The sequence below is a fragment of the Phyllostomus hastatus genome, unplaced genomic scaffold (assembly GCF_019186645.2).
Source record: "Phyllostomus hastatus isolate PE091 unplaced genomic scaffold, TTU_PhHast_1.1 phas_contig_196, whole genome shotgun sequence".
In the NCBI taxonomy this organism is placed as follows: Eukaryota; Metazoa; Chordata; class Mammalia; order Chiroptera; family Phyllostomidae; genus Phyllostomus; species Phyllostomus hastatus.
Window position 1 is genome coordinate 22,953,468 of NW_025333709.1, and position 25,281 is coordinate 22,978,748.

Genomic DNA, 25,281 nt, shown 5'->3' on the forward strand with positions numbered 1-25,281 from the left:
GTCGGGTGCCCCGCTTGGTGTGGAAATGTTGAGAGCGCTGATCTGGAAGGGTGAGTCAAGGGTGCCAAGAGGGTGGAGGGGCATGCCAGAGGAATGTCTCCGGGTTGCGAAAGAGCATCGCCTGAGGACAATGGCAAGGCTGGAAAAGATTTTAAGGAGGGAGTGAGAGGCAAAGAAGGCAGCGGGAACCATCCGGTTCTCAACATCTGGCTGAGATTCTGGTTTCTCAAGAGAGGACTTTTTTCCTTCCCCTGAACTCTGAGAAACGCTGGGGTCTTTGTGTCGGGATCACCTCACACCATCTATACACCAGTGATTGGGCTAGGGAGACTTGTTTCTCCAGGCCAGACGCAGGAAGCTATTTCTTGCTGCTATTTCTTGCACAGACCCTTGAAACAGCCTGAGGACTTCGTGGACTATTGTGATTCTTACCCTTTATGGGGTCAGGGCTCTGTCTTCCTTCCACTGGAGAATGGAAAGAATGTCTTAAAACAATCTCCCTGGAAGATACACATAATTTTGCATAAAATTTCAAGGGTTTCCAGAACCATCCCCCCTCCCATGCCCACTCATACAGTCCAGGAGAAACGGTCCCCACCTGGTCGGGCAGGGCAGGGGGCCAGGGGACTGGAACGATCCAGTGGAGACCCAGAGGGGCAGGGTGACCCCGACCTGGTGTGGGCATTCGGCTCAGACTCCTGAGAAAGAATGTCACCAGGCGGGCAGCCCTGCAGTGTGCCCTGATCCGGGTCAGGCGAGGGTAGGTAGTGCCGACCCGCGCCCTTTGCCCAGACTTCTTGTGGCCCAGTGGTCTTGGACCGGGCCCGCGCAGCTGCAGCTTTTCAGCTTGGCGCGTGTTATATCAGCACAAGCTTAGCCGCTTGTGCTGCATTTAAAAAGCTAAAATACATGCAAAAAATCCATGATGAATAAAATTTCAACATGTTCAATAAAGATGGAATGTAATCCTGTACATGCCCCACTTTCCTCACCCTCATCCCAGCCCTCGGCTTTGCAGCCAAGTGTCTGCTTGAACGTCCCAGGCTTGCATTTGAGCAAGACTTTGAATTCTCGTAAATTAGTGCCTGGACACAGTTATTTCTTGTGGCTGTCTAGGAAAGGTCTCAGGCAGTGTGAATGAACACGGCTCCTTCTCCATTTCTGTTTAGCTTCAGCCAGCCTGCCTGCCAACCTGCGCCCAAAGCTTATGTGTTGGCAGTGACCCAAATGTTCCACCAGGTGGCACTCTTGCTCCAACCAGGTACCCCTGAAAGCCTCTTAGCCAAAGTAGAGATTTAAACCAGTTGCTAAAGTGTTGCCAGCTGTTTGTTTTGATAGGCCAGAAAGAATCCTTGAGCAGGCACTGGGGTAATCAGAGATGAGGTAGGAAGAGGATTGGAGGAATAGTCTGGAGGGTAGAGGCTGCTTCCTAACAGGCCGTGCTGCTCTTCAGCAGGTGAGGAAAATGAGAATTTTAAACCTCCTTTTGTCCTCAGAGGCCATGTAAACACACAGGACAGGCGAGAGAAAAGAGAGATTAATGGGTTTCCGTGGAAGCATAGCCTGCTGGGAAGAAGCTCGGGCACTTACCTACAGTGCCAGCTCCGCCCCTTACTAGCTGTGACTTTGGACAAATGACTGGGCTTTGAGAGCCTGTGATTCTTCCTCTCTCGATGAGATTATTGCAGCTGCCCTCCTGGAGGGCTGTTAGAGGGTTAAGTAAGTTGAGGCACGGAAGGCTCTGTGCGTGGTGCGGGCACCAGTAAGTGCTCAACAAAGGAAAGGTGTTACGAGGGACTTCCGGGCTAGGCAGCTAGATTGTGTAGCCTCCCTCAGCTGGTGTATTAATTAAGGAGATGACCTCAGAGTGACCTGGAGAAATACCTTGATAATGAACCATGGCTTCCGTGGAGTCAACCAAAAGAATTTCCCACCAGGATCGAGTTTCACAGGTGTGATTTCTGAACCAGGAAATTAAGCTGGGTCCTCCAGCAGAACTGTCTCACCCTGCGTGACTTGGGGGGACCCTTGGCCACCAGGTGACTGACCCTATTTAAACTGTGCACTGTTGTGGAAAGTATCCCCTTACGCGGATGGGTATCAGAAGCTTCCCATTCATCCACTCTGTCTCCTTCAGATCTGAAATCCTGAACCCACAAAGATGCTCCAAGCTAACTTCTTCAGTAAGAGTGAGGCTGGTAGGGGTTGCTCTTTATTGAGGCTAAATATCAGTCACTTCACATACACTGTTTCATTTATGCCTTGAAACCATCTGCAGGGGGAATCCAATCCACTTTACAGACAAGTAAGTTTAGGGTTAGGGAAAATTAATACCTCATAAAGACTTTTTCAGCCAGTAATTGAACTGGTATAAACTTGGGCCTGCCTGACCTCTAAACCACTCAGTCTATCTATCTATCTATCTGACTATCTTCTATCTGTCTGTTATGTATTTGATATGTTAAATACAAACTATTCTGACTACTAATTAAAGCAAGTTCCTCAGAGACCTCTAGGGTTTAGGGAAATCTTGGGCTTCCATTGAGGCTTCTTTCTTGATAACGTAGAGATGTATTCATGGCTGGGTCTCTGCAGACACATACACAACACGTAGATGCGATATTTTAAGTATGGTGCACTTACCCCGAGGCTCCATAACCCTGACTACTGTTGCCTCCGCGTCGGCCACACTTCTGGGAGTCCCTGGAGAGAGGGTTTTGCTCTACACCCACTCACCCCGCGGGACAATCAAACAATGTTCCTCTCCCTCGGCACCGAGCTCCCTCCGCTGGCACAGGAAAAGCCGATTGACCAGGATGGCCTCACATTTCCAGGGGAAGTGACTGAGCTAGACAGAAAGTGTCAGAACAAGACCGGTTTGACCTGGCTGCAAAGGAGGAGCACAAGGACAGGCGCTATCATCCCAAAGGAAAGACATCGCCCACTGGCCATCGGTGGAGGGATCTGGGTTTCCAGTTCCTAAGACAGCTGCCTGTCAAACGGCGTCGAGTCACGTGGGGAGCCAGGGTGGATCAGTGAGGGTTCCCACTTACAACACACGTGTCCCCCCAGTTCAGTGCATTTCCTAAGTTCGTATTGTAGCGCAACTCGGATTAGTAACATTTCTCCCTATTGTAGGAGGTTCAGGGAGAACCTGCTTTATCCCAATATGTAGGTTTCAATTAGGTAACCAGAGAATAGGTTCTTCTCCAGGACTTAAAAACTGTTTTGTCAACTTATTTCAACGAAAATATGATTGCTTTCATTTATTTAGTAACTTTAAAAAGTCACTTCCCATTTATATTATTGGACATTGATTTGATCTTAAATGTCAATGAGGTTTATGGGTTAAGATAGAAAAAAACAATGTTTCTCTTTTGCACGGAAGTCTTTTCATTAAAATTAAAATAAGCCAAAGGAGTGCAATAAAATATGAAATCCCTGCAAGTTCTTAGGAACACAGGTACAGTGAAAGATATTGTGCATTCCTAAACGGCTGCATGTGGAGATCAAGGGAGGCCTCCCGGAAGGGACCTGGTATCCGTGTTTCTTCTCCCCGTCCCTGGCACAGGGCTCACACACGGGCTGTGCTCCACGCGTGTTTACCGACTGGGGCTGAAGTCCAGCACGCGGACTCGCCTTTATTTGGTTCCTGGAGATGAAAAGGCCCCCCCGCCCCACCCCCCACACACAGGTCTTCTGCACTTCCAGCCTCGGTCGGCGCGAGTTCCCTCCGCAGAGGGCCCAGCACAGGAGCCTGGACACACGGCTACCTCCAGGGGGGTCTGGGTCGGGGGGCAGGGAGCACTGGTCCCCTCTGCCCGCCTGGTTCCTGAGGGTGGGGGGAAGGACCGGCGCCTGGGCGGCGCTGCGGGTCAGACCGAGTGCGGTGCGAGCCCTTTCATTGCGCACAGATGACTGCGCCGCGGGAGCTTCCTTTATTATCCAGTAGGAGCACATAGGAGTCTTGTTTATTTATCTCTCTCCCAATATAGCGTATTTCTATACATATACAATGTAATAACATTTACCTTAGTATATCTGTATACTTATTATTCTTCTAATACAGCGTATCAGGAGCTTTATTTCTTATTCTCCCATTGGATCCTCACAGGGAGGTGAAGCCACGCCCATCACTCACTGCACCTCCGTTCACAGAGGGGGAAACCGAGTCCCACCGCGTCGATAACCAGCCCGGGAGAAGGGCCTCGTGTTCACACCTGGGACTTCGGAATGGAGGCTCCTGACCCGGGGCCAAACTTCCTTCCCAGCAGCGGGGACCCATGCAGACCGCGGAGGAACCGGGGCTCGGCCTGCATGGCACCAGGGGCGGCGGTGACTTCGTGAACGCGGCCCTGCGGGGGACTGGCCGATTTGGCAGGCAACCCGCCAAGGACAAGAACGTGAAATGGACGTCTCATTGAACAATTTCAGGTTTGAATATTTCCTTCCCTCCAAATCTCCCCACTGAAAAGTCCTGGAGGTGAAGAAGACTGCAGAAGAACCGTCAGGATGGAAGATATTAATTCTTTCTGTTGCATTTCTTTTAAAAGGCCGTATCTAACCCTCCCTGGATCTGCTTACGCCTCCCAGAGGAAGACGAGCGAGTCTCAGGCTCTCCCACCAGAAAACCGTTTCCACCGGTCAGAAGAGCCAAAGGGTAGTACTGAGGTTCTATTTACACCCTCACGAAGACACATTCATTCCCAAGGTCGGCACCCATTCCCTTTCACCGACCCTGATGGCATGTCCATTCACTGCCTTTCGATCTGGCTGGGTGACCCCGGGAGTTGCCACTGATGCCTTGTCCAGACACTCATTTCCTGCCCCCCCCCCCCCACTGTGTCTGGAGGACGAGTGAGTGTGCTCCCTGCGCATCCTGGTTCCTGAGTGGGGATCGGGTGCTCAAGACGGGGTCAGGTTGGAGGGGTCCGTGGGACAGGCATGAAAACAGGGCCTGTGGTGACGTGTGACAGGCAGAGTTCTCTCTCTCTCCAGGAACTTAGTAATGTGTTCAGAGATGTCCAGGCCACTGTCACCTGGGTGCCTCAGTGAGGGGCCCGAAGAGCACCCATCAGAAGCTTCCTTTTACACCAGGAAGCTCTCCTGTTGAACCCAGCTCCTGGAGGACTCCTAATTCTAAGGCTTTCTTCCTACATGCCAGGGAGACCCAGGTTTTCAGCTGATCCAAGAAAAAGCCCCCTTTGAGGACTCGTGGACGTGAATGACAGTGTGGGGACTGCGGGACTGGGGGTGGAGGTGGAGGAGGGTAAAAGGGAATTCAATGGCAATGGGCAAAATACAATTTAAAAAAAGAGGAAATGGCTCCTTTGATGCTAAAAGGGGGAGCATTTAAGTTTCCAGGTGGCTTCATGCAATTGTCTCCCCGAGGTCCGACAGGGTGGAGGGAGCAAGGGCTCTGTGAACAGAGCTTCCACACGGCACAGCCGTCGACTCCCTCACTGGCTCTCAGCAGGTCGGGGATGTGCCTTGAGGAGACTTAGGGTGCTTCCTGTGCAGTGTGAAGGGCCTTACAAAAAACGACTTTTCTGAGTGTCCAACCCTTTCACTATCTGGAGATCACCTTTTGTTTTTTGGAGTCTTTGTGTATCGAGCTTGCATTTGCTGCCTTCGGGGAGTCTCCCGGTGTGAGTTTCTTAGGGCCCTAACTCAGCCCCTCCTCTGGGTGCAGGAACAACGGAACTGGGCTATCTCACCATCTGGAAGCCGTAGCTCGAGAGCAAAGTGGCGATGGGGCGGGTTCCTTCTATGGGTGGCGGGTGGCGAGGGATCTGTTCCTGGCGTCTGGCGGCTTGCTGGCAATCTTTGGCACCCCAGGCTTATAGGTGCAGCGCCTGGATCTCTGTTGTGGTGTTTACCCCGCACCCTCCCTGTGTGCGGGGCTGTGTCTACACCCCCTGTTCTGTGAGGATGCCAGTGCTGCTGTACAGGGGCTCACGCCACTCCAACATGACCTTATTTTAACTAACGCCATCAGCAATGACCCTACTTCCCAATGGGACCCTACACATTCCCCAGTAATGGGGTTAGGGCTTCAGCAGACACACACTCGGGAGGGGGCACAGTTCAGCCTCTCGCTCCACCTGAGGCACCTCTGCATTGCTGGCTGACACCAGAGACACGGACACCCTCCTGCTTCCTTCCAGTGCCAGGACGCTTGGGCCTGGGGACAAAACTGACATCACCTGGAGTGCTTTTGGGGGAAAAACCCACAAACCCGGATGCCCACCAGGACTGCCCCTAGCAGAGCCTGCATGAAGGATGTCCACTGGAGCTCCCGTCCAGCGTGGACATGCTGGACGAAGGGATGTCCCCCGTCCCCAGAAGGACGGAGAAGCGCGGTGCACAATTTAAAACTTATACATTGTTCATGTCTGGAATTTTCCATTGAATATTTTCGTGGGTCACTGAAACTGCAGATGAGGGGGCGACTGTGAGTGTGCTCCCAACAGTCCTCCCAACACTGTGAACCTAGGTTTGCTGCGCCGTTCCCGGTCGGCTGGGCGCGGTGAGGCTCATGCTGTGCTCCCGTGTGCTGCTGACCCCCGCATGCCAGTGTTCCCTGGTGTGCAAGAAACCGTGAAGAATGATTCTTTTTTGGTGATCTTAAATGTGCAGTTTGAAATTCTCCACCACAGAAGTGGACTTCTCTTCCACTGGTTCCTGAACTCTGCAGGCCGTAACCATGGCCTTCCTGGTGTGGGATCTGTGCCCATGGAAACCACACCCCTGCCTCACGTGGCCACCGCCCCAGGGGGGGAGTGGCCTGCAGCAAGAGTGGGAAGAGCAGTCCCATTCCCGAAAAAGTGTCCACTCTCGTCAGGCACAGCCCGAGATGACAGGGAAAGCATGAGGTCACTACCGGCGGGAGACAAGAGAGGACACTGGCCAGCTAAGTCCTTCGGCATTGAGACGGGACAGCTGGGAAAGTCACCTGGAGAGACTTTGGAGCTTGCGGGGGTGGGGGGCCATCCTATGTGTCTGCCAGGGCCAAGGTCCCCCTCAGGTCTAGGGACCTGGGTGGTCTGAAAGCCAACGTGTGAGAACCATGCAGGGCCAGCATGTGTGTCTCAAGTGGGGGAACAGTGGGTGGATATGAGTGGTTTCCCCAAATCAGGAGTCAGCACCACTGGCAGCCTGACTTCTCCTGCAAGAAACCATGGGCCAAGCAGCAGGAGCGACCCAGGCCACCCTCCTGGAACCAATCCAGCTGCAGGGGTCCTGGTGACTCCCTAGGTGGGAGTCACTGAACTCTGAGGGCACCAGCCTCCCGTCCCCACTCAGGGCACCCCACGGGGTGACCCTGACAGCGCCCCAAAGTGCAGAGCTGGGGTGTGCTGCACTGCCTCCCTTCCCGGTCTAAGGGCCACAGTGATACCCACACCCCTGCTGCGGAGGCTCTGACCTACTGGGCTGGAGGCCCGACTCCCCCACCTGCCGGATAAAAGCTGCCCCAGGTGATTCCAACGTGCAGCCACAGTTGAGGGCAGGCGATCCAGCCCACTGATTCATAGACCGCCTGCACGCTGGAAGCACCTGAGAGGTTTAATGAATGCCAGGTAACACCTGGACGCCACACCCAGCGTTTACTAATTGGTCTGGAGCGTAACCTGGCGTGGGGATTAGGGAATCATTACCTTTCACCTGAGGTGGCTTTTTAAAACTTCGAGTGGTGCCCTGCACCTGACTGGCTATCAACTGCACCTTCAACTACATACTGGTTTGGCAGAAGAGTTCACTTGGTCCACGCGACCACAGCTGTGTGTGGCCCCCAGGGGCCCCCAGGGGCATCTTCCTCCGATGGGGCGGTCAGCGAAGACTGAAGGCAACGAGGACGAACTTACTTCCAGGAGCGTGTTTGAGAAACACTGCAGCTACAGTCGGTCAGACCAGGTCAACTCGCCTGCATGTGAACCTGAAAACTCACTTGTACGTTCAGAGACAAAGCTCCGGTCTCCAACCCTCTTCTAAAGGCTTTCTCGCCCTCACGCTGTGTCCGGACTGCCTCTGTCTTACCCGAGGGGCCAACACAGAGCACCTTCCTCCACGGAGGGTCGATTTTATGACAGCGTATGTTTGGAAAGTCAAATGATCTTACTGACTAGCATTAATGTCAACACATATGAGACTGTTATAAACCACAATGCATAATTTGTACTTCAGAAAATGAAAATATCTAAGAAATTTCATGCAGTCGAAAGTGATATGTCAGTTACAGCTCAATTAAAAAATAACGTCATGCTTGTACCGGATACTTCCGACTAGCCCTCCAGTCTCTCCCGTCTCCTGTTACGAGTTATTTTGTTAGGAAAGTTTGGGACCTACAGAGACTATTGGGTTCAACTGGCTTCCCCGCCTGTGATCGATGACCTTGAATATGCTTTCCCCCTGGTAGTGGTGTTCTTTGCTCATTAGGGTACCTGATGCCCTCCTATGTGGGCCTTAAAACCCACTTAAAATCCCCCATCCTCTGGCCTGCCTTTGTTTACCTCCCATTTAGGGGTTATCCCCGCCTTCTCTGTACTGTGCAGAGTACACAACTCTACCTCTACCCTTGTTTCACGTTAGTGTATTTACCTGTTTGTGCATTTCTTTCATCTGGGAGACTGGATACTCTTCCAGGGCAGGAATTACTTTTATTCACTTCTCTTCCCAATGCTTCGCCGGGCGTCTGACATAGAACAGATCTCAGTAAGAGTATGCTGATTAAAAGCAATGGCTTTTTTACTTCTTCAAAACTAACTGAAAAATCCGAAATGCTCCAGGTTGCTGCTACTTGAAATCTAAAAGGAGATTGTTCATGTTTTTTTTTTCCCCCCCTGAATCAGCTGTGTGACTCTGAATGTGTGTCCAGAAAATACAGGAGCTGCCTGGCAGGGGCCTCCGGGAGGGGCTGCCACTAGATCCTGGCCCCTTGGGGAAAGAGAGAGAGGAGGGCATTGAAGGAGGGACCATCCGGCAGCTGGCCCAGCTGTGGGGCCTGCGGCCTCCGCCCTCCTCTGCCCCTCCCAGGCCCTTTGAACAGCTCTGTACTTACAGCCACTTGGACAAGCCCTGGCATTGTTTGCCTCTGGTGTAGGGTCAGAGGCCTTATAGGAATGGCATGATTCTACTTCCTTAAATAGTGACTAGGGAATGAAATGAGTAACCGTGTCTTTAATTAGCCATACCCCGGAGGCCGGGAGGGGGCTGGTAAATGGTGGGCTCCCAGCCAAGATCAGCATTGCACGGCTGGTACTCAGTCCAGAGAGACTTGGTGGGATGTTTTATTTGCCTCTTTGCACCCCCCAGCCCCCATCAAGCTGTCCTGTCAGCCCCGCCCCTTCTGCCATCCTCTCAGCCTGATGGGTTGCTCAGGGTTGACAGAAGGCACAGAGGGAGGAAAAAGGCTAGTGGCCATCTCTCAGCATCTCTCCTGTGCCAGGCTCTGGGCCAGACACTGGGAACAGAGCCGTGGGGGATCAGAGAAGCTCAGGATGTGACCCAGTGAGAGCATAACCCCTGTTGTCCTGGCCCAGAGCAGCGAGCAGCAAAGAAAGAGGCTCCCAGGGACCCAAAGATCTTTCAGAATAATTCAAGTCCCTTACTTAAATTAATGACAGAATGGAAGAACAAATAGCATCCTCATGGACAGCCCAGACCTACCTTCCCTCCATATAACCTCTTCCTTCTCCAGCCACTTCCACACAGCCAGTGGGAGCTGCCTGGCTCTCTGTCTCCAGACCCTCAGGAACCGCCCCGACCTAGGGGCAGGACTAGACATCCTAGAGAAAATATTTTTCTGGCCCTGGCCCGCATGACTCTCATCTCTTCTAAACATTCTCTTTCCTTCTGTTCCTCCAGTTTTCTGTCCCCAGCCTTTGCTTCTGTGTCAGAGAAGAGAAAAGGAGACTTCTGGCAGGGACGCCTCTGTCCTCAGAGATAATAAGAGTGGTGGGAACCAAATGGGCAGAGGCTTTCTAGCTGGTCGGGAGAGGGAAGACAGGTGGGGGGTAGGTAGGGTTGGTCATTTCTCTCCTGTCCCTCATCTCAGGGAACATGGGAACAGGCACACGGGGTGGCGGTGGCAAAAGCACAGAGCCCAAACGAGGACTCCACCTGGGGTGCGCAGGGATTGTCCCGGGAAGACCAAACGTCCGAGATGAGTTTTGAAGGAAGACCAGGAACTCGCCCAGAGGCCAAGGAGAGAGGGGTTTCCGTGTAGAGGGAACAAAATGGGTGAAGTTGCCTTGGTTAAGGCCAGAGAAGGTTGGATCCCTGCTCTATTTTGTAGGCTCTGACCTCTAGGCTTTCCAAAAGTGGAAAGCATAGCAGGCACAGGCGAGGGTCAGGATCCTTCATGGCAGCTGTTTCCATTGAAATTCTAGGACTGGCCCCAGATGCGGGTGAAGAATGTGTTAATGAGCTGGCCGGGCTAGGCTGCTGAGGTCCTTGTCTGTCCCAGGGGCGAGGCTGAAAATGCCCTGGAGGTGCTGTGGCTGGGGAGGGGGGTGGTGAACAGTGCAGTATCCCGACAAGGAGAGCGCGCCCAGGGCAGGTCTGTGTGGGGCGGGGCGGGGTGGGGCGGGGCGGGGCGGGCCGGGCCGCTTCGCAGGGACCAGTGCGGGCACTCTTTGGAACAAGGTGAGAAGCCCGACTCTGAACAAGGCTTTCTCCACTAGCCCTTCAGCTTCCTCTTTATCAGGTCCCCCTTCCCATCCTTTGGGGTTCTTTTCCTTAAATTGCCCCTTAGCTTGGGCTCCCCTGCAGTAATTTCTTCATTCCCCCTGTCTCTGACCTCACACACACGTTTGTGCTTCAGAGATTGTAAGTGTCACACTGTGCAGGAATCCTGTAGTGAGCTGTGATTTCCAGTAATGGCCTTCCTGGTGCTGTACCACCACCAGGGATTCCACAAAAGAATCTCCAAAGGCAGAAAGTGTGGCCCCCACACCAGCATCGGTCAGCATTGTCCGGGGGCTTGTTAGAGATGCAAGCTCTTGTGCCCCAGGATAGGACCCAGCCTTCGGTGTTCGAACAAGCCCTGCGGTGCACTCCAGTTCCCGGCACGCTCCCCTGTGCAAGGTGTTAACCTGCCAGGGGTAGGAATGGGCCCCCAGGGTTTGGTGGGAAGGCTCCAGGGCAAGGTCAACACTGTTTACCTCGGGGCCTTTTCTCAGAATGGATACCAAAGCACTATCTGCCCTTTTCCACAAGCACCAGCAGCTTGACAAAATGCCAGATGTTGCATCACAGGCAGAATTCTGACTTCTCTGCAGGGGAGAACTTTGCTCTCCAAGGGTGGGGGTGGGAGGGGGCCTCGGGGTTTCGGCCAGGACATAACTAGGCTCCTAGTGGCTGCAGGTGACCTCCCCAGGAAGTGTTTCACTTCCAGGCCCAAGGAACACATCTCCCCCTTTGACCCCTGCTCCTGGAGAGTCCCCACCCCTTCCCCTTCCCCTTCCCCTTCTCAGAAGTGGCCACACCTAATTCTCCAGCTCCCCTGGGAGCTGAACAAGGGGAAACGGACTGTAACGGAAGTACAAGAAATTCAAATTCCTTACAAGGGACTTTCTGAGGGCAAAGTCTGGCACAGATTTGGGGGGCAGGTTGCACAATCTTCCGTGGACATCTCCCTTAGGGGCCGTGGAGCGCGGCAGCGAAAGCTGGCACCGGACCTGGGCTCTAGCCTGGCTGTTCTGTGCTTCTGCTCTGTGACCCTGGGAAAGTTACTTGACTTCTCAGTGTGTTTATTTTCTTCATCGTGAGCTAGAAGTCATAGTGGCCAGCAAGATGTTTGGATGGTTAAATTAGACGATGTATCCTAAGTCAGCACTGGCCTGTCAGCGCCCACTGAGCGTCAGCGGTTGGCCACTGCGATGCCTGACATGGGCCAGGCCCTCCAGGCACGCTTCCTGAGTGACGGGACCCGTGTGCCCGGCCTGGGTCCACCTAAAGTACGCTCCATGGCTATTTCAGATCCCCTTACGTTCTGAACAATCAAAGTACGAGGGAGTGCAGTCGCTCCCCAAGGCTCAGTGAGACTCTCCGCAGTTATTTGTCACAGTGGTTTTCCACCTCTGGACTGTCTTCTCTTTTCTGGTCTCTTGTTATTGGGTAGGCAGTTAGCAGGGAATCCGAGTGCCTTCAATTGCTCCTGTGGACAGAGGGAGGAAACCGTTAAAAAGAAATGGGAAGTGAGGCTTCTTGGGTAGAATTACAAGGCTTAATACCAGGTTGCGCATTTCCAGACAAGACTCAGCTTGGAAGTCTTTTAGCAAGTTGGAAGAACAACTCCTCCCAGCAGCCTGGCCCCGCCACCTATGCGTTGCCTGCGGGAAGAGCTCCTGTCTGCATCTCCTAGGGGTCCAACTTTATCAGGGCTGAAGTTGGGTAGGGACTCAGTTCCTTGGCTGAGCTGCTTTGAGAAAAAGAGAATGAGGTTTTTCTCTCACTTGCCTACTCACAGCATGTCAGACTGGAGACCTTATATTTACCTGGAGATTTGTTTATGCGTTTATACCCACTTAATGTAGGTGGTTTCTCCCCACCTGGACCCTGGGCATTTTATAGGGAGGCTGTTAAGGAGCAGGGGCAAAGGCTGGGGAGCCGGAAGTTCTGGAGCGTGCTTTGGGGTCCTCCAGCAGACCCTGCAGCCTGCGCAGCAACAGGGCTGGCAGCTGAGCAGCAGAAGCAGCCATCTGAGATGCATGCTTCTGGTTTTGCCCAAGTGGTCTCATTTTCCTTGTGGGTGAATTGCCCAGCCCTTGCAATAGCCACCCCCGCCTCACCTGCCCCAGCAGGGACCTCCAGGTCACCTTGATGGCTGGGCATTCCTCTGTGGCTATTACCAGAACTTCTGCTTGTGAGGTGAGCTTTTAAGAAAACCCAATATTTAAAAACAGGAACTCACAAAACAGATGAGCTGGGGAAGTGGATGATTATTTGTTTCTGCTATTTATAGGACAGAGTCAGTTTATAACAGAATTATTTTTATATGCTACTTTTTCCAGAGCTCAGAACAGCCATCCAATCTAATTACGCCTATAAGCATTTATTTTTATAGCAGCTCCACTCGCCCCCCTGGGGTCAGACGTAAGCTCTTCCAGACTCTCTCTCCTAGTGCGTTCATGACGTTGCCCAGGGCCTGACGCTCAGCCCCGCACTCAGAGGTTCCAAAGCGTGGTCTTGTCTCCGGTTACATGCAGGCCCTTGCTCAAGGGACCAGTATGGGCGTCTGGGAGCCGCAGCCCACACCTGTTCTTCCAGGGGCGTGCCACCTGGGCAAGCAGTCCTTCTTCCTCTCCAGGTGTCCTGGCCACCAAAGAGCAAGGCAGGTGTGTTCACCCCCCGGCCTTCGCTGGCCTTGGCTTGAATAATCTGTGCGAGGTTGGGAACAGCCTGAGTGTTCTGTAGGTGTCTGCGTGTGCGAGCCCACTCCTCGGTGGCTGGAAAACAGGCCAAGCGTGAAGAAGAAAAACTGTATGGGCCATGAGGGAGCGAGGTCTGTGCACTCCTCCTGTCTGTCTTCCCACCTCTCCCATTAAGTCTGACTTATACTGGCTTGGGTGGAGTCTTGTGTCTGGGTCTAAGGGGGTTATTTGAAAATGAAGCTTGTGTCTCTGAGGATTCACCTGTAAACAGGGCTGCTCAGCTGGGGGTTCTGTGCTCTCCAGGCTTGGGGACCAGGTGCCTCTTCAGCCTCATTCCCAGGAGGTCCCCATCCCACCCAGCCTGAACCTCCTCTCCAACACGGCCCCATGCACCTGCCTCTGTCCAAGTCGCCAGCCCCTGGAGGGCATGGCACATTTCTTTTTTTTTTTTTTTAAGATTTTATTTATTTATTTTTAGAGAGGGAAGGGAGGGAGAAAGAGAGAGAGAAACATCAATGTGCAGTTGCTGGGGGCTGTGGCCTGCAACCCAGGCATGTGCCCTGACTGGGAATCAAACCTGCGACACTTTGGTTTGCAGCCTGAGCTCAATCCACTGAGTTACGCCAGCCAGGGCCACATGGCACATTTCTTGTCTTTGTATCTCTAGGGCCCAGGATGATGCTTACGTAGAGAAGATCCTCAATGGACACTTATTCAGAGAGTGGCGGAGGGATGGCTGTCTCTCACCACACCTGTCCGTCCTGCCTGGCACTTAGGGAACTTTATTTAGTGCCTACTGTGTGCCACTATTCCAGGTGGCTCTATTCCAGGTGGCTGGGATACATCAAAGCAGACAAAAGTCTCTGGCTTTATGGACAGACAGTACATTCTAGTGGGAGTGATAGGTAATAAGTAGTATAGATTATTAATAAATTATATGATATACTACAAGGTAATCTGTGCCATGGGAAGGAAGGAAAAGGGAGACTGGGAGTGTGGGGTTGGGGGGAAGCAAGCCATAACGTTAAATAGGACGACTAGAGCAGGCCTCAGCTGGAGTAAAGGGGCCCCTCACCTGAACTCCAGCAGCAGCTTATCTGAACCTTTCGTCTGGCATTATTGCCTCTCCTGTGTGTGAGTGTGTGAGTGTGTGTGTGAGTGTGAGTGTGTGTGTGTGTGACAGACACACAACTGTAGACTGTACCATGCTGGCACTCCTCCTTGGCTGTAAGCATCCAGAATGGCTTCTGCGCCAGATTAATACGTATATCCCTCTCAGCATCTAACACATAACAGATATTTAATAAAAAGCGGTCTAATGAATGAATGCTTAACAATTAAATTGCTGAAGAGAATGACACGGACCCATTTTTCCTCAGAGGAGAAAAACTCACAGATGAAGGTTGCAGCAGGTGAGGGCCCTGCGCGTGTGGACGAGCCCCGGGAGGACGTGGCAGCAGGGGAACGCTGGGTGAGCTTGGTAAGGTCAGGGAGGGCTGGCTCTTTTGAAATTTCCTTTAATGCTGTTCGTGTGTGTGTTTAACGAAAACGTGTCACACACATTGAGAAATTACAATGTGTTTTGTAATTACAATGGTAATTATTCCTCAACAGAAACAACGGTCAGGTTGACTACATTGTGCACGTATGCCACTTACCCTCTTTGCATTAGGTATCGAGCACCTTTGGGCGTTTCATGAAGCCCAGTCTTTCTTCCGTCTGCCTTCGGGCTGCTGTGCATCAGCGCCTCCAGGGAGGGACGACCCACAGGCAGGGAGGGAGCACCTGGGGCGGGGGCGGTGTGCTGTCGGTCCGTGTTTTTAAGCCGCATCAGTTCTTTTAACCCGGCCAGGTAAGCTCCGGCAAATGTCTTTTCTTCAGGGGACTGATTAATGCTTTGGCGTCCCTGAAGCGTTCATGTGGTTTTGCAAAGGTGGTGATACGTGCACCCAGAGGACACAATGGAATTAGGGCAGGTAAATCCCTGCTTGGGAGGGAAACCAGGTGCAGAGAGATGAGGTCGGGGGCAGAGTCGTGCGGTGCGACTGCCTGTGCACTGTTTTGGCCCGATTTGGGGTAAAGATTTTCCCCCAAAGCCCTGAAGGGAAGATCAGTCTTGTCTGCTTCTGGGAAACTTAGAAGAAACTTACGTGCCTCAGACTGCCTCTGTGCTGTGCTGGATCTTATTTGTAATCTCCAAAAGAGAACAATAAAAATGATTTTATTAATAAAATAGCTTCCAACACACAAAAAGGTGTGCCCCCTCACTAGCAAACTGGGAGATGCAAATTAAAACCACGATCACACCCATAAAAAATAGCTTCCACTTATCAGAGCCTGACCATGTGCCAGTCTCCACGTTAAATTATACTTGATGCCTCCCTTCTCATAGCTGCTCTGGGAGGTAAGGGTCACCATCCTCACGGTGACGGACAAGGAGAATTACACTGTGAGGCCAACTGCAGCCAAGTTGCCCAGATTGGAAATGTCAAAGTGAAGGTTTAATTCTAGGCCTGACTCCAGCACTTGGTCTTGTAACCATTAAAGGAGAAGAGAATCGTTTTCTTGAAAAAATGCGGAGTACCCTTCCCAGTGGTAATTGTGGAGGCCACAGGAACACGGGGCGCAGGGAGAGCCCTGGGTGCTGCAGTGACGCTTCAGAAAGGACGCAGTGGTGCCCGTGAGACGGCCACAGCACGTGAGGCCCCTGCGTGTGTGGACAAGTCCTGGGAACATGTGGCAGCAGGGAAATGCTAGGTGAGCTTGGTAAGGTCAGGGAGGGCTTACTTTTTTGAAATTTCCTTTAATGCTGTTTGTGTGTATTTTTAACAAAAGCATGTCAGATACATAGAGACTGCTTCTTAAACAGCATGGGGAATTTGTCTTTTTAGCTTCAAGTTTGTTGACATTGAGTCAGTAAATGGTTAGTCAACACCATGGGCTCTGTGCTGGGCCAGGGGACTGGTGTGGACCCATTAAGCCCACATGTGACTGAATCCCCAGCCTCCTCCAGCCCGTCAGGAGTCTCGAGAAGCCCCACAAAGGGAGGGTTGGGTGTGTCCCCTCTCTCCCCTCCTGGAAAGCTACAAAGAGGAGAGAACCAGCCCCAGGGCAGGCAGTGCCAGGAGCTGCCTGGGCTGGACCATCGGCCCCTGGGGAGCTCGGGGAGCTCTGTGCGGACTTTGGGCTTCATGAAGATTTTGACAGCATAGAGCCTGGACCCGGCCACATTGGACCGGGGCCCTTCCGTCCGATGGATGATGTAGCAGCTGTTGCATTTGGTGTGTGAGTTCCCAGGGATGACTTCTGCTCAGTGAGCTACACAGACTTCCCTGCACCATACATTTTGATACCTTCCTGTGACACCTGTCCTTGCACCTGTGCCTCTTTTACCTGAGTTACCAAGGGTCACGTGATTGATCGCAAGTAGGTGTGAGAATGCTTTGCTTTTCCTTTCTCCAGTGCACCTGCTGCTTCTCGGGGGCTTTTGCTTTATTTTGCACTGTTCTTGCTCTTTTCCTACCCTGACCCCCCCTTCCCCCCCCCCCGCCTCTCTCTCTCTCTCTTTCTCTCTCACACCACACACACATGTGCATGTACAACATGTTTATCCTCTCTTTGTTTCCATGACCCCAGGCCAGGCCACCGCAGGTCTGTGTTGATGCCCACCGCTCCCCACCCACACACTCTCCGCCAAATTCCTCCCTTGGGTTCATATTTATGCAAGCGAATAAACAGCTTTCTGAAGAGGGATGATATTCTTCCCCATTCCATCATCCTTTTCTTTTGTTTACTCCACGGTTGATTTTCACTCGCCATTCCCGGAACAAGCAGGCACTCTGGATGTATTTGTTTAAACAAGTCCCAACTCACCAAATTATAGATTTGCCCTTTGTGTTAAGATTCTGTGTTCACAGTCATGGTTAGTCCGTTGATGTACAAGCATCCCCGACAACAGCCACCTTTCCGGCTTCCTCTCCTGCCACTCTCCCCGCCCACCGCGCTCGGCTCCCGCCAGCCGGTCTCATTTCAGTCCCTCAGACCCACTGCGTTCTTCCCCACCTCAAGGCCTCGGCAGAGTCTGTTCCTTCTCCTCGAGGTGGCCTTTCCTCCCTCCACCCCCATCCTGACCCTTCACAGGCCTTGCTGCTCCTTATCTTTGTACCCTCCGCCCAAACACCCTCCCCTCAGAGGGCCTCTCACCGCATTTTGCACAGCGGGCCCTTGCTCCTTCTTTCTCTGTCGCTGCACCTTCTGTCCTTCACAGCTTATCAGTGTTGCCATGAAGTGTCATTCATGTGCTCCTTGTTTGGTGTATCCGTCTTGCTCCCCAGGATGTGAGTTCCATGAGGAAGGAGAGATTCTGTTCTCAACACCCTACCCAGCACCTGGAAGAGCCCGGCACAAAACAGATAGATGTTCGAAGCATTATTAGTTGAATCGAATGGATGAATAATTGAATGAGTATTTTCCATAACCCTTTCTCCGTCTTTTCAAAATTTCTGAAACTCACCGGGTACTTTCTCACTGTTCTTCTGCTTTTATAAATAGGTGATTTCCCTTGAACGTGGGTTTCGGGTTTTACCTGGGCATTTTCCTCCTGTAAGGTGCAGGTCCCTGCACCCTGATGGCAGAATCTTCTGTCCTGTTCTCTTCTGCCCTCGTGAGATGCACCCCTTTCCTTGTCAGCTGTCATTATGGAGTTCAAAACAAGATCTGGTGTTATGTCCCTTGGATGAATATACTGAAATAAAATGTCCAGCTAGAGCTGGGAAAATCGACCTGATTACAGATAATAATATGCATAGAAGGGAGGGTACTGGGGAGTGAGGCCCTAAAATCGAGGCAGAAGAGTAAAGAGGAGAAATGCGGCCGTGGCGTGTGCCTGGGACCAGAGGTAAGGAGGGGATTTCTTCACACTGATTACAAAGGCAGCCTCAGGGTGCGCATCGGCGAGGCAGGCGGGACCTTCCGTTGTCACTGTGCCCTGCTGGTCAGCGCACAGGCAGCACCTGGGAGCTTGTTTGAATGCAGAGGCTTGGCCTGGCACTAGACCTACTGAACCAGAATCAATATTTTTTTTAAAAAATTATTTATTTGTGCCTGGTTGGCGTAGCTCAGTGGATTGAGCACCGGCTTTGAACCAAAGCATCGCAGATTCGATTCCCAGTCAGGGCACTTGTCTGGGTTGCAGGCCATGGCCCCCAGCAACCACACATTGATGTTTCTCTCTCTCTCTCTCCTTTCTCCCTCTCCCTCCCTTCCCTCTCTAAAAATAAATAAATAAAATCTTTAAAAATTTTTTTATTTGTTTTTAGAGAAAGGGGAAGAGAGGGAGAAAAACATTGATGTATGAGAGAAAGATCCATCAGTTGCCTCTTGCACGGCCCCACTGGGGACCTGGTCCACAACCCAGGCCTGTGCCCTGACTGGGAATCAAACTGGCAGCCTTTTGGTTCATAGGCTGGCGCTCAGCCCCCTGAGCCACACCAGTCAAGGCAGAATCAGTATTTTTGACAAGCCACTTAGGTCCTTTATGTAAGAGTTTTACAACTTCTTCTTTAATTCTGAGATTCACCAGTCTACTCTAGGTAACCACTGAAATTCATGTTGCTAAAGGCAGACCAAGCAGCTAGGACATTGTTGGCATGTGTCCCCAAAGACTTGTCTGCCGGGACCTGAGGGACACTGCTTGTGTGAGCTCTCCTCTGGCCACAGGGATGACCGAAGTTGACACGGGCTGGGACAGTGTTCATGGGGTCTTCTTGTTTCACCTGGAGTCCTTACAAGCCAAGACGCGGACTTGGAGGGTGGTCCCATGTTGTAGGCTACAGAGGAACAGAGTTTTCAGTGTGCAAAGGTGAGGGTGGCGTGAGGTTCTAAAGGGTAGGTAGCACAGCAGGGTGAGATCCTTCAAAAACGGAACCTCTGCTGTGCAGGAACTAAAAACGAGGCCAGTGAGGAAGAAAAGGAGGAGGCATCTGAAAAGGCAGGTGTGGCCCCCCGCCAAGGTAGCTCTCGGGATCCAGACACACACAGAAGGAGGAAGGAAGAACACAAGAATTTAGCAGAGTGGCTTGGGTGGCTACCAGGAGTAGCAGGTGGTTAAGAAGAGAAAAGGGTGTAACTCGTTAAAGTACTGAAGACAAGAAGCGCTTCGGTGGGTAAGTGCGGATCGGGAAGGACAAGAGAGACGTTTCTGCTGTTTGGAAGACTGAGCGTGCTGCAGCCTCCACAAAGCCCCCCTGACCGCTGGCCCCCACTGCCACTTTCTATCGCATCCCCCTTTTGTATTTATTTCATCGCATTGGGCACAACGCTTGGAATTATCTAGCTTACTTATGGTTCTACTCACTATCTCCTCCAACCCCTTCAAGAATGTCAGCTCCATGAAGGCAATGACTTGGTTTGCCTTATCCGCCACCAGATTCCCAGGGCCTAGAAGAGTGCCTGGCATGTAGGACTGGCGCCACGTAAATCTGAATGAATGCACTGAAGTCTGAGACACAGCCAAAGGCCTCAATCCCGTGTTCTTGGGAGGTATCTAAATCATATTCATTTCTACCTACTCGTCCAGCTCTGGAGGGGAGGCTGTCTGGAGGGTAAGGGGCTTACCGAGGAAAGGGGAGAGCGGCCCACCTCTCTGGAGAACCTGTGCTACATCTGCACGTGTGGTCTCACGCATGCCATTTAACCCTCGTGCTAATAGTGGCTGGAATTCTCCCTTCCATTCTACAGGGGAGCCCAGGCTCAGAGAAGTTACGGGACTTGCCCTAAGCTCCTCAGCCAGTAAGATGGGGAAGCCAGATATGAGTGACATCTCTCTGGTTTCAAAACCCATGTGCTTTCGATTACATCGAGGCTTGGTGGGAACTGGAGTAAAAGAGAAATGAAGCCATGTAACTACTTTCAGTAAATTTAAATTTCCATGCCCTGGTCACGACAAGCATAAAGCCTTGTCACAGTGATGCCGTTTAACAAAACCACTCCCAAACCCCGTGGTGGACAACGATGAGTACTTCTCTCCCGTCCACGTGTTTGGGGGCCGGCTGCCGTTTGGCTGATCCGGGCTGAGTTCTGCTGGGCACAGCTCCAAGCCGTGGGTTGAGTCCAGGTCTGCTGCAAGAGTTTTTCATTCTGCTGGTACCGGCGAGCCTCCCAAGGCATGTCCTTCCCTTGGCAAAGGCCGAGGCACTGACGGGATGAGTGGAAACATATAATACACAAGGCCTAGGCTGAGAAGGGATGCATTGTTCCTTCTGCCCACATTCCAGTGGCTGAAGCAAGTCACACGCCGGCCGAGCTCAACACCCATGAAACAGGGGGCACATGCCGTCTCGAGTGGGGAGGACTGCAGAGTCACGTGGCAGAAGGCACACTGATCCAGGTGGTGACAATGGGGGATGGTGATGTGCCTGACCGTGGGGACGTGCGGGCACGTGGTGGGGGGCAGGCGCAGTGCCATGTGCTCCATGTACGTGATTGCATGGAAGCCCCACAGAGAGCCCATTTGGTGGGATCACTGTTATCCCTATTTCTCAATGAGACAGTCTGGGCTCCTAGAGGCTGGCTACTCAAGTTCTCACGGGAGCGAGGGGCCCAGCAGGGACATGCACCCAAGTCTGTTTGGCTCGGAAGCCCCTGTTCTCCACCCTGACTCAACTCCACCGAAGGAACCGGCAGCTGCGCTGCAAGAGGAGCTGCCGGTCATTTGTGACAAACTGTAGGTGAGAGGGAAGACTAGACAGGCACACGAACGGGTGAATTTTCTAGAAGCAGAAGAAAGCAGCCTCCAGAAACTGTATATAAACTTGAGTTTCTTTCTAGGATGGATGCTTTGGGAAAAGCCCCCTCTCCCATAGCTGGGCTAACCAATCTGACCAGATGCTGGCAGGAGACCCGGGGGATTCGTCTGAACTTCCTCATGCCAACCCCTCAGCTCAGACACCCAATACTCAGCCACCCCTTTGGGTCCCAGTTTTGGTTTTTTGCTCCTGTGGTGTGTGCTGCTCTTTAATGCCTGACTCTGTTTACCCCAGACCTTTGACTGGGGCCTGGCAGGGGGGGCTGGAGGGCTGCTGGCATAAACGCCCCCGTGGGCTCCTGCTGCCCACCCGTGTGGCTCTCAGACAAAGCCTGGCCCCCGGCCCCTGCTCTCCTTACCAGCCTGGCATGCTGGCAGGGTTCTCTCAAGCCCTAGCACCCTGAGCAGGGATAGCTCCCCCGGAACATTCTAGAACAAATTTAGAACAAGTGGCTTGCGAGTATTTCTCAAGGTGATCCCACGAGGGGGAGCATGGTAATGTGGCCTAGCTGCCCACCTAATTTCCTTTGTGGAAAAACCGGACTGGCTGATCAAGGGGGGGGCAGGGGTGGTCACGAGGGTGGTGTCCTGCGTGTCAGCGTGTCTGACAAACTCATTCACGACCTCTTTCAGAAGACCAGGAAACACAGGCTGATTTAGGACCAGAAAATTAGTCTTTGGTTTGTTAAAAATTATGCTGTCATTAGTCAGATGTGCTGATTCACGGCAGCCAGAGGGAGGCTGCTGGTGGTGAACAGTGGGACTCTGTCCTCAGCCTGATCCTGTCAGGGAGTCCCCTCGTCCCCGCCCCTCCCCGCTGCCCCCTCCTTCCGCCCTCCCCCGTCTCTCTCTGTCTCTCTCTGAATAACTCGGGTGAAGACACAGGAGGCTGCTTTGTGGAGCTGGTGGGTGGCAACAACAAAGGGGGAGTAGCTAATACGGAAAGCGAGAGGGTCAAGATTTTAAAAATAATAACATGTGTAGCAACCGACAGAGAGCCCTTCTCCAGAGAACGGTTTCATTTAAGTCTTTAAACAACTCTGTGCGGTGGGTACAACCAAGTACCTTCATTTTATCAGATGAGGAGGCTCAGAACTTGCATACATTCCCAAGGTCACTTCACATCATCCTGTAGAACTCCCAGGTTTAAAGCCTGGATTGTGTAATTCCATATTCTCTACTCTTTAAAATGGGCCCAATACACAAGAGAAAATTGATGGAAACTTTTTTTTTAATATGCAAGCACAGATTGGGAGAGACCTGCCATGCCAGCTGCCACGGGAATATCTCCAACGCCACCCCCCTGGTCCCCAGACCTGCACCGACAGCCCTCGGCCTTGCTCTTTGACAAACGCAATGTTCCCCCTGTCCCCTGCCCCCAGCCTGGCCTCTTCCAGGTGATCAGGAAGCTCGTCCTGCTGAAACAGAGCAATAACGTGAACTTGACCCCCTGTTCTTGTAAAGCTGTACTCTACTGGTCTGATTCAGGGGTGCCAGTGGCATGGTGGGAAAAGAGGGAGTTTAGGGGTCCTGCTAATTGGTTGTGCACCCTTGGGAGAGCCTCTGTTTCTTTTTCTGCAGGAGGGGAGACGAGTGGCGTGAATCTTAGGGGGAGCAATGAGGACAGACTACGTGAGATGACGTAGGTGAACACCGACACGGCACCTGGATCATGGGACGGCCTCATAAACCGCAGCTCACCTTCAGGGTCCGGAGGCTGTGGTGGCTGCATGATCATGACCATGATTTCCTTTGTTTCTCCTCTTCTCCACACCCTCCCCTCTCTCATCCTGTAGACTAACTTAGCTTCTCTCTTAGCGAGGAAGACTTCTTCCCAAAGAGAGGAGGGACATCAGGTTGGCAACTTCAGGATTTCTCTCAGATGGATAAAGAATGCAATCTGAGTATGAAGTCTTTCCACATATAGGATAAAGTGTACACCATAGGATAAAGTATAAAATATAAATGAAAATGTAACACTACTGTGTCCTTGTAGCCATCAACATTATTAGTACATATGCCTTGTATCCCAAACAAATACTTTAGCTTCTAAAATACTACCAGGTCCACCATATTGCATTTTACCCATTTTAGATACCCGCCCTCATCTTTTAACATTTCTGAAATAAGCCTGTGTCTTTCAATGAATGATATTTTATAATCACCATTAGCCATTTTTCCTGTTTTAATGTTTATTAAATCTTAGAATGAGAGAGGTCTGCAATGGAGCAAGGAATATTGACTTCGCCTCCGTTTGGCTGTGTGCGTGACCGCCACCGCGAGGGTGCAAGTCCGTAATGACAGATGGGAGAAACGTCCCCGGGTCCCTGTATGGGCCCAGCAGCGTGGGCAGCTTGCCCATGGGAGGAGGGAGGTGTCAGGTGGGGCCGGGCGGTGGCCCTGTGCTCTTTGGGTTCTGGTAGTGCACTGGCTTGACCTCTGAAACCCAGGTGAAAGGGAGGTTCAGGATTCCACACACACCCCACACCCCGATTCCTTGCTGGGCTTACAGGACTCCTAACAAATCAATTTCAATATGGGGCCGCCTCTGGGGAAAACACCCACCCCGTCTAAAGTCAGGTCTTGCATTCCTGTGACAGCTGCTCCTGACTTGCTAAGTAGCTACCGTGGGTGCTGTGATTAGAAGTTAGACAAAACCATTCGCCTGGTGCCAAGTGATCCTGCTACATCCCCCTGCCTGCCGACCAGCGGCCCTGGGAACGTGAGATAATATTATGACAAGGAATTTTGGGAGCACAGGAAACAAAACAATTCGGCGGCCTGGGATGGAGATGCGGGGCAGGCCGGGCTTCCGAGCACCAGGTCTGTTTGCACGGGCATAGGCCATCCAAGCAAAAAGCAACCAGGCAGAAGCCTGTAGCTGCCGCTGCCTATCAGCAGCCTGCCTGGAGACGGGCAGGAAGTTTCCAGAGACCCTTCCACTCACAATGGGCCTGAGGCCGAGAGAGGGAGGCTGCAGGGTGCAGGAGGCTGTGTTAGGTCTGGCTGGACCTCCAGCAGGGCCAGGTTTCTGGACTGTAAGTACATGAAGGGCATTAGTATGCACAAGGGCTCGCTTTTCAGAACGTGTATTCCGTCATCCTTGCTTCCTCTTGGGCTCAGTCGGTGTAGTGCACGCTGTTTTCTTGCTGTTGGCCCGATGTTGCCCCCTCAGGGAGTCCACCGGGAGAGGGCTTAGGAATCGGACCTCTTGTTCCGTGTCCCCTCTGCCTTGGTTAGTCTAACTCCTGTGGCCTTTGAGTAGGCTGACCTGGGGCTTTCCCAATTTCAGAAGGGACTAAGGGTGACCATCACAGCCCCCAAACCTGAAGGCACCCCGCAGTGACCCCTGAACCCATGGCTCTGAAGCAGCTGACTTTGCCCTGAGTGCTGTGGACAGGGCGGCATGCCATTCCGTCCTCCTCCCGCCCAAACCCAAGTCCTGCAAGGGGCCCAGGAGACAGCCACACGGGGGTGGGACAGAGCTAGGCAGAGTCTGGGGGTGCTGGGCTGCCTGGGGGTGGAGAGCAGGAGGGAACAGATGGAGCCAGCTGAATCGTTGCCCCTTTTTATCATTTACTGAGAGATCTGTTCATATCAGGAGCTATGTGATTGGTCTTCTACAAACCTTATCTCATGTAGTCCTCCCAAGGACCCAATCAGGTTCTCGAGAGAAACAGAACCAATAGAAAATGTGTGTATGTGTATATCTATATAGATATAAATAGATATCTAATATATAGAGATATAACTAGATATCTCTATATACTTAACGCATAGAGCATATCTGTATCCACTATTTATACATCTAAACAGATATATATGTGTGTGTGTGTATAAAACACATAGAACATATCTATATTATACAGGGGGAGAGAGAAAGGGAGAAAGAGACATACTGAGATTTTAAGGAATTGGCTCCTGGGATTACGGAAGCCGGCAAGTCCAAAATCCGCAGGGCGGCCTGTGGGCTGGGGACTCGCGAGACTTGCTGTTGCAGTTGAGCTGGAAGGCTGTGTGCTGGCAGTGGCTGCTGCTCGGGCGGGCGCAGCCTTTTCGTTCTGTCCAGGCCTTCATCTGACTGGGTGAGGCCCGCCCACGTTA

The 25,281-nt window shown here is 52.2% G+C and overlaps 1 long non-coding RNA gene across 1 annotated transcript; it reads left to right on the plus strand.

Moving 5' to 3' along the window:
• Positions 1-4,803, plus strand: LOC123815965. The gene is made up of 3 exons (XR_006785193.1): positions 1-50; positions 4,159-4,434; positions 4,554-4,803. It is a non-coding gene; the product is annotated as an uncharacterized LOC123815965 (long non-coding RNA).
• Positions 4,804-25,281: the final 20,478 nt, after the last annotated feature.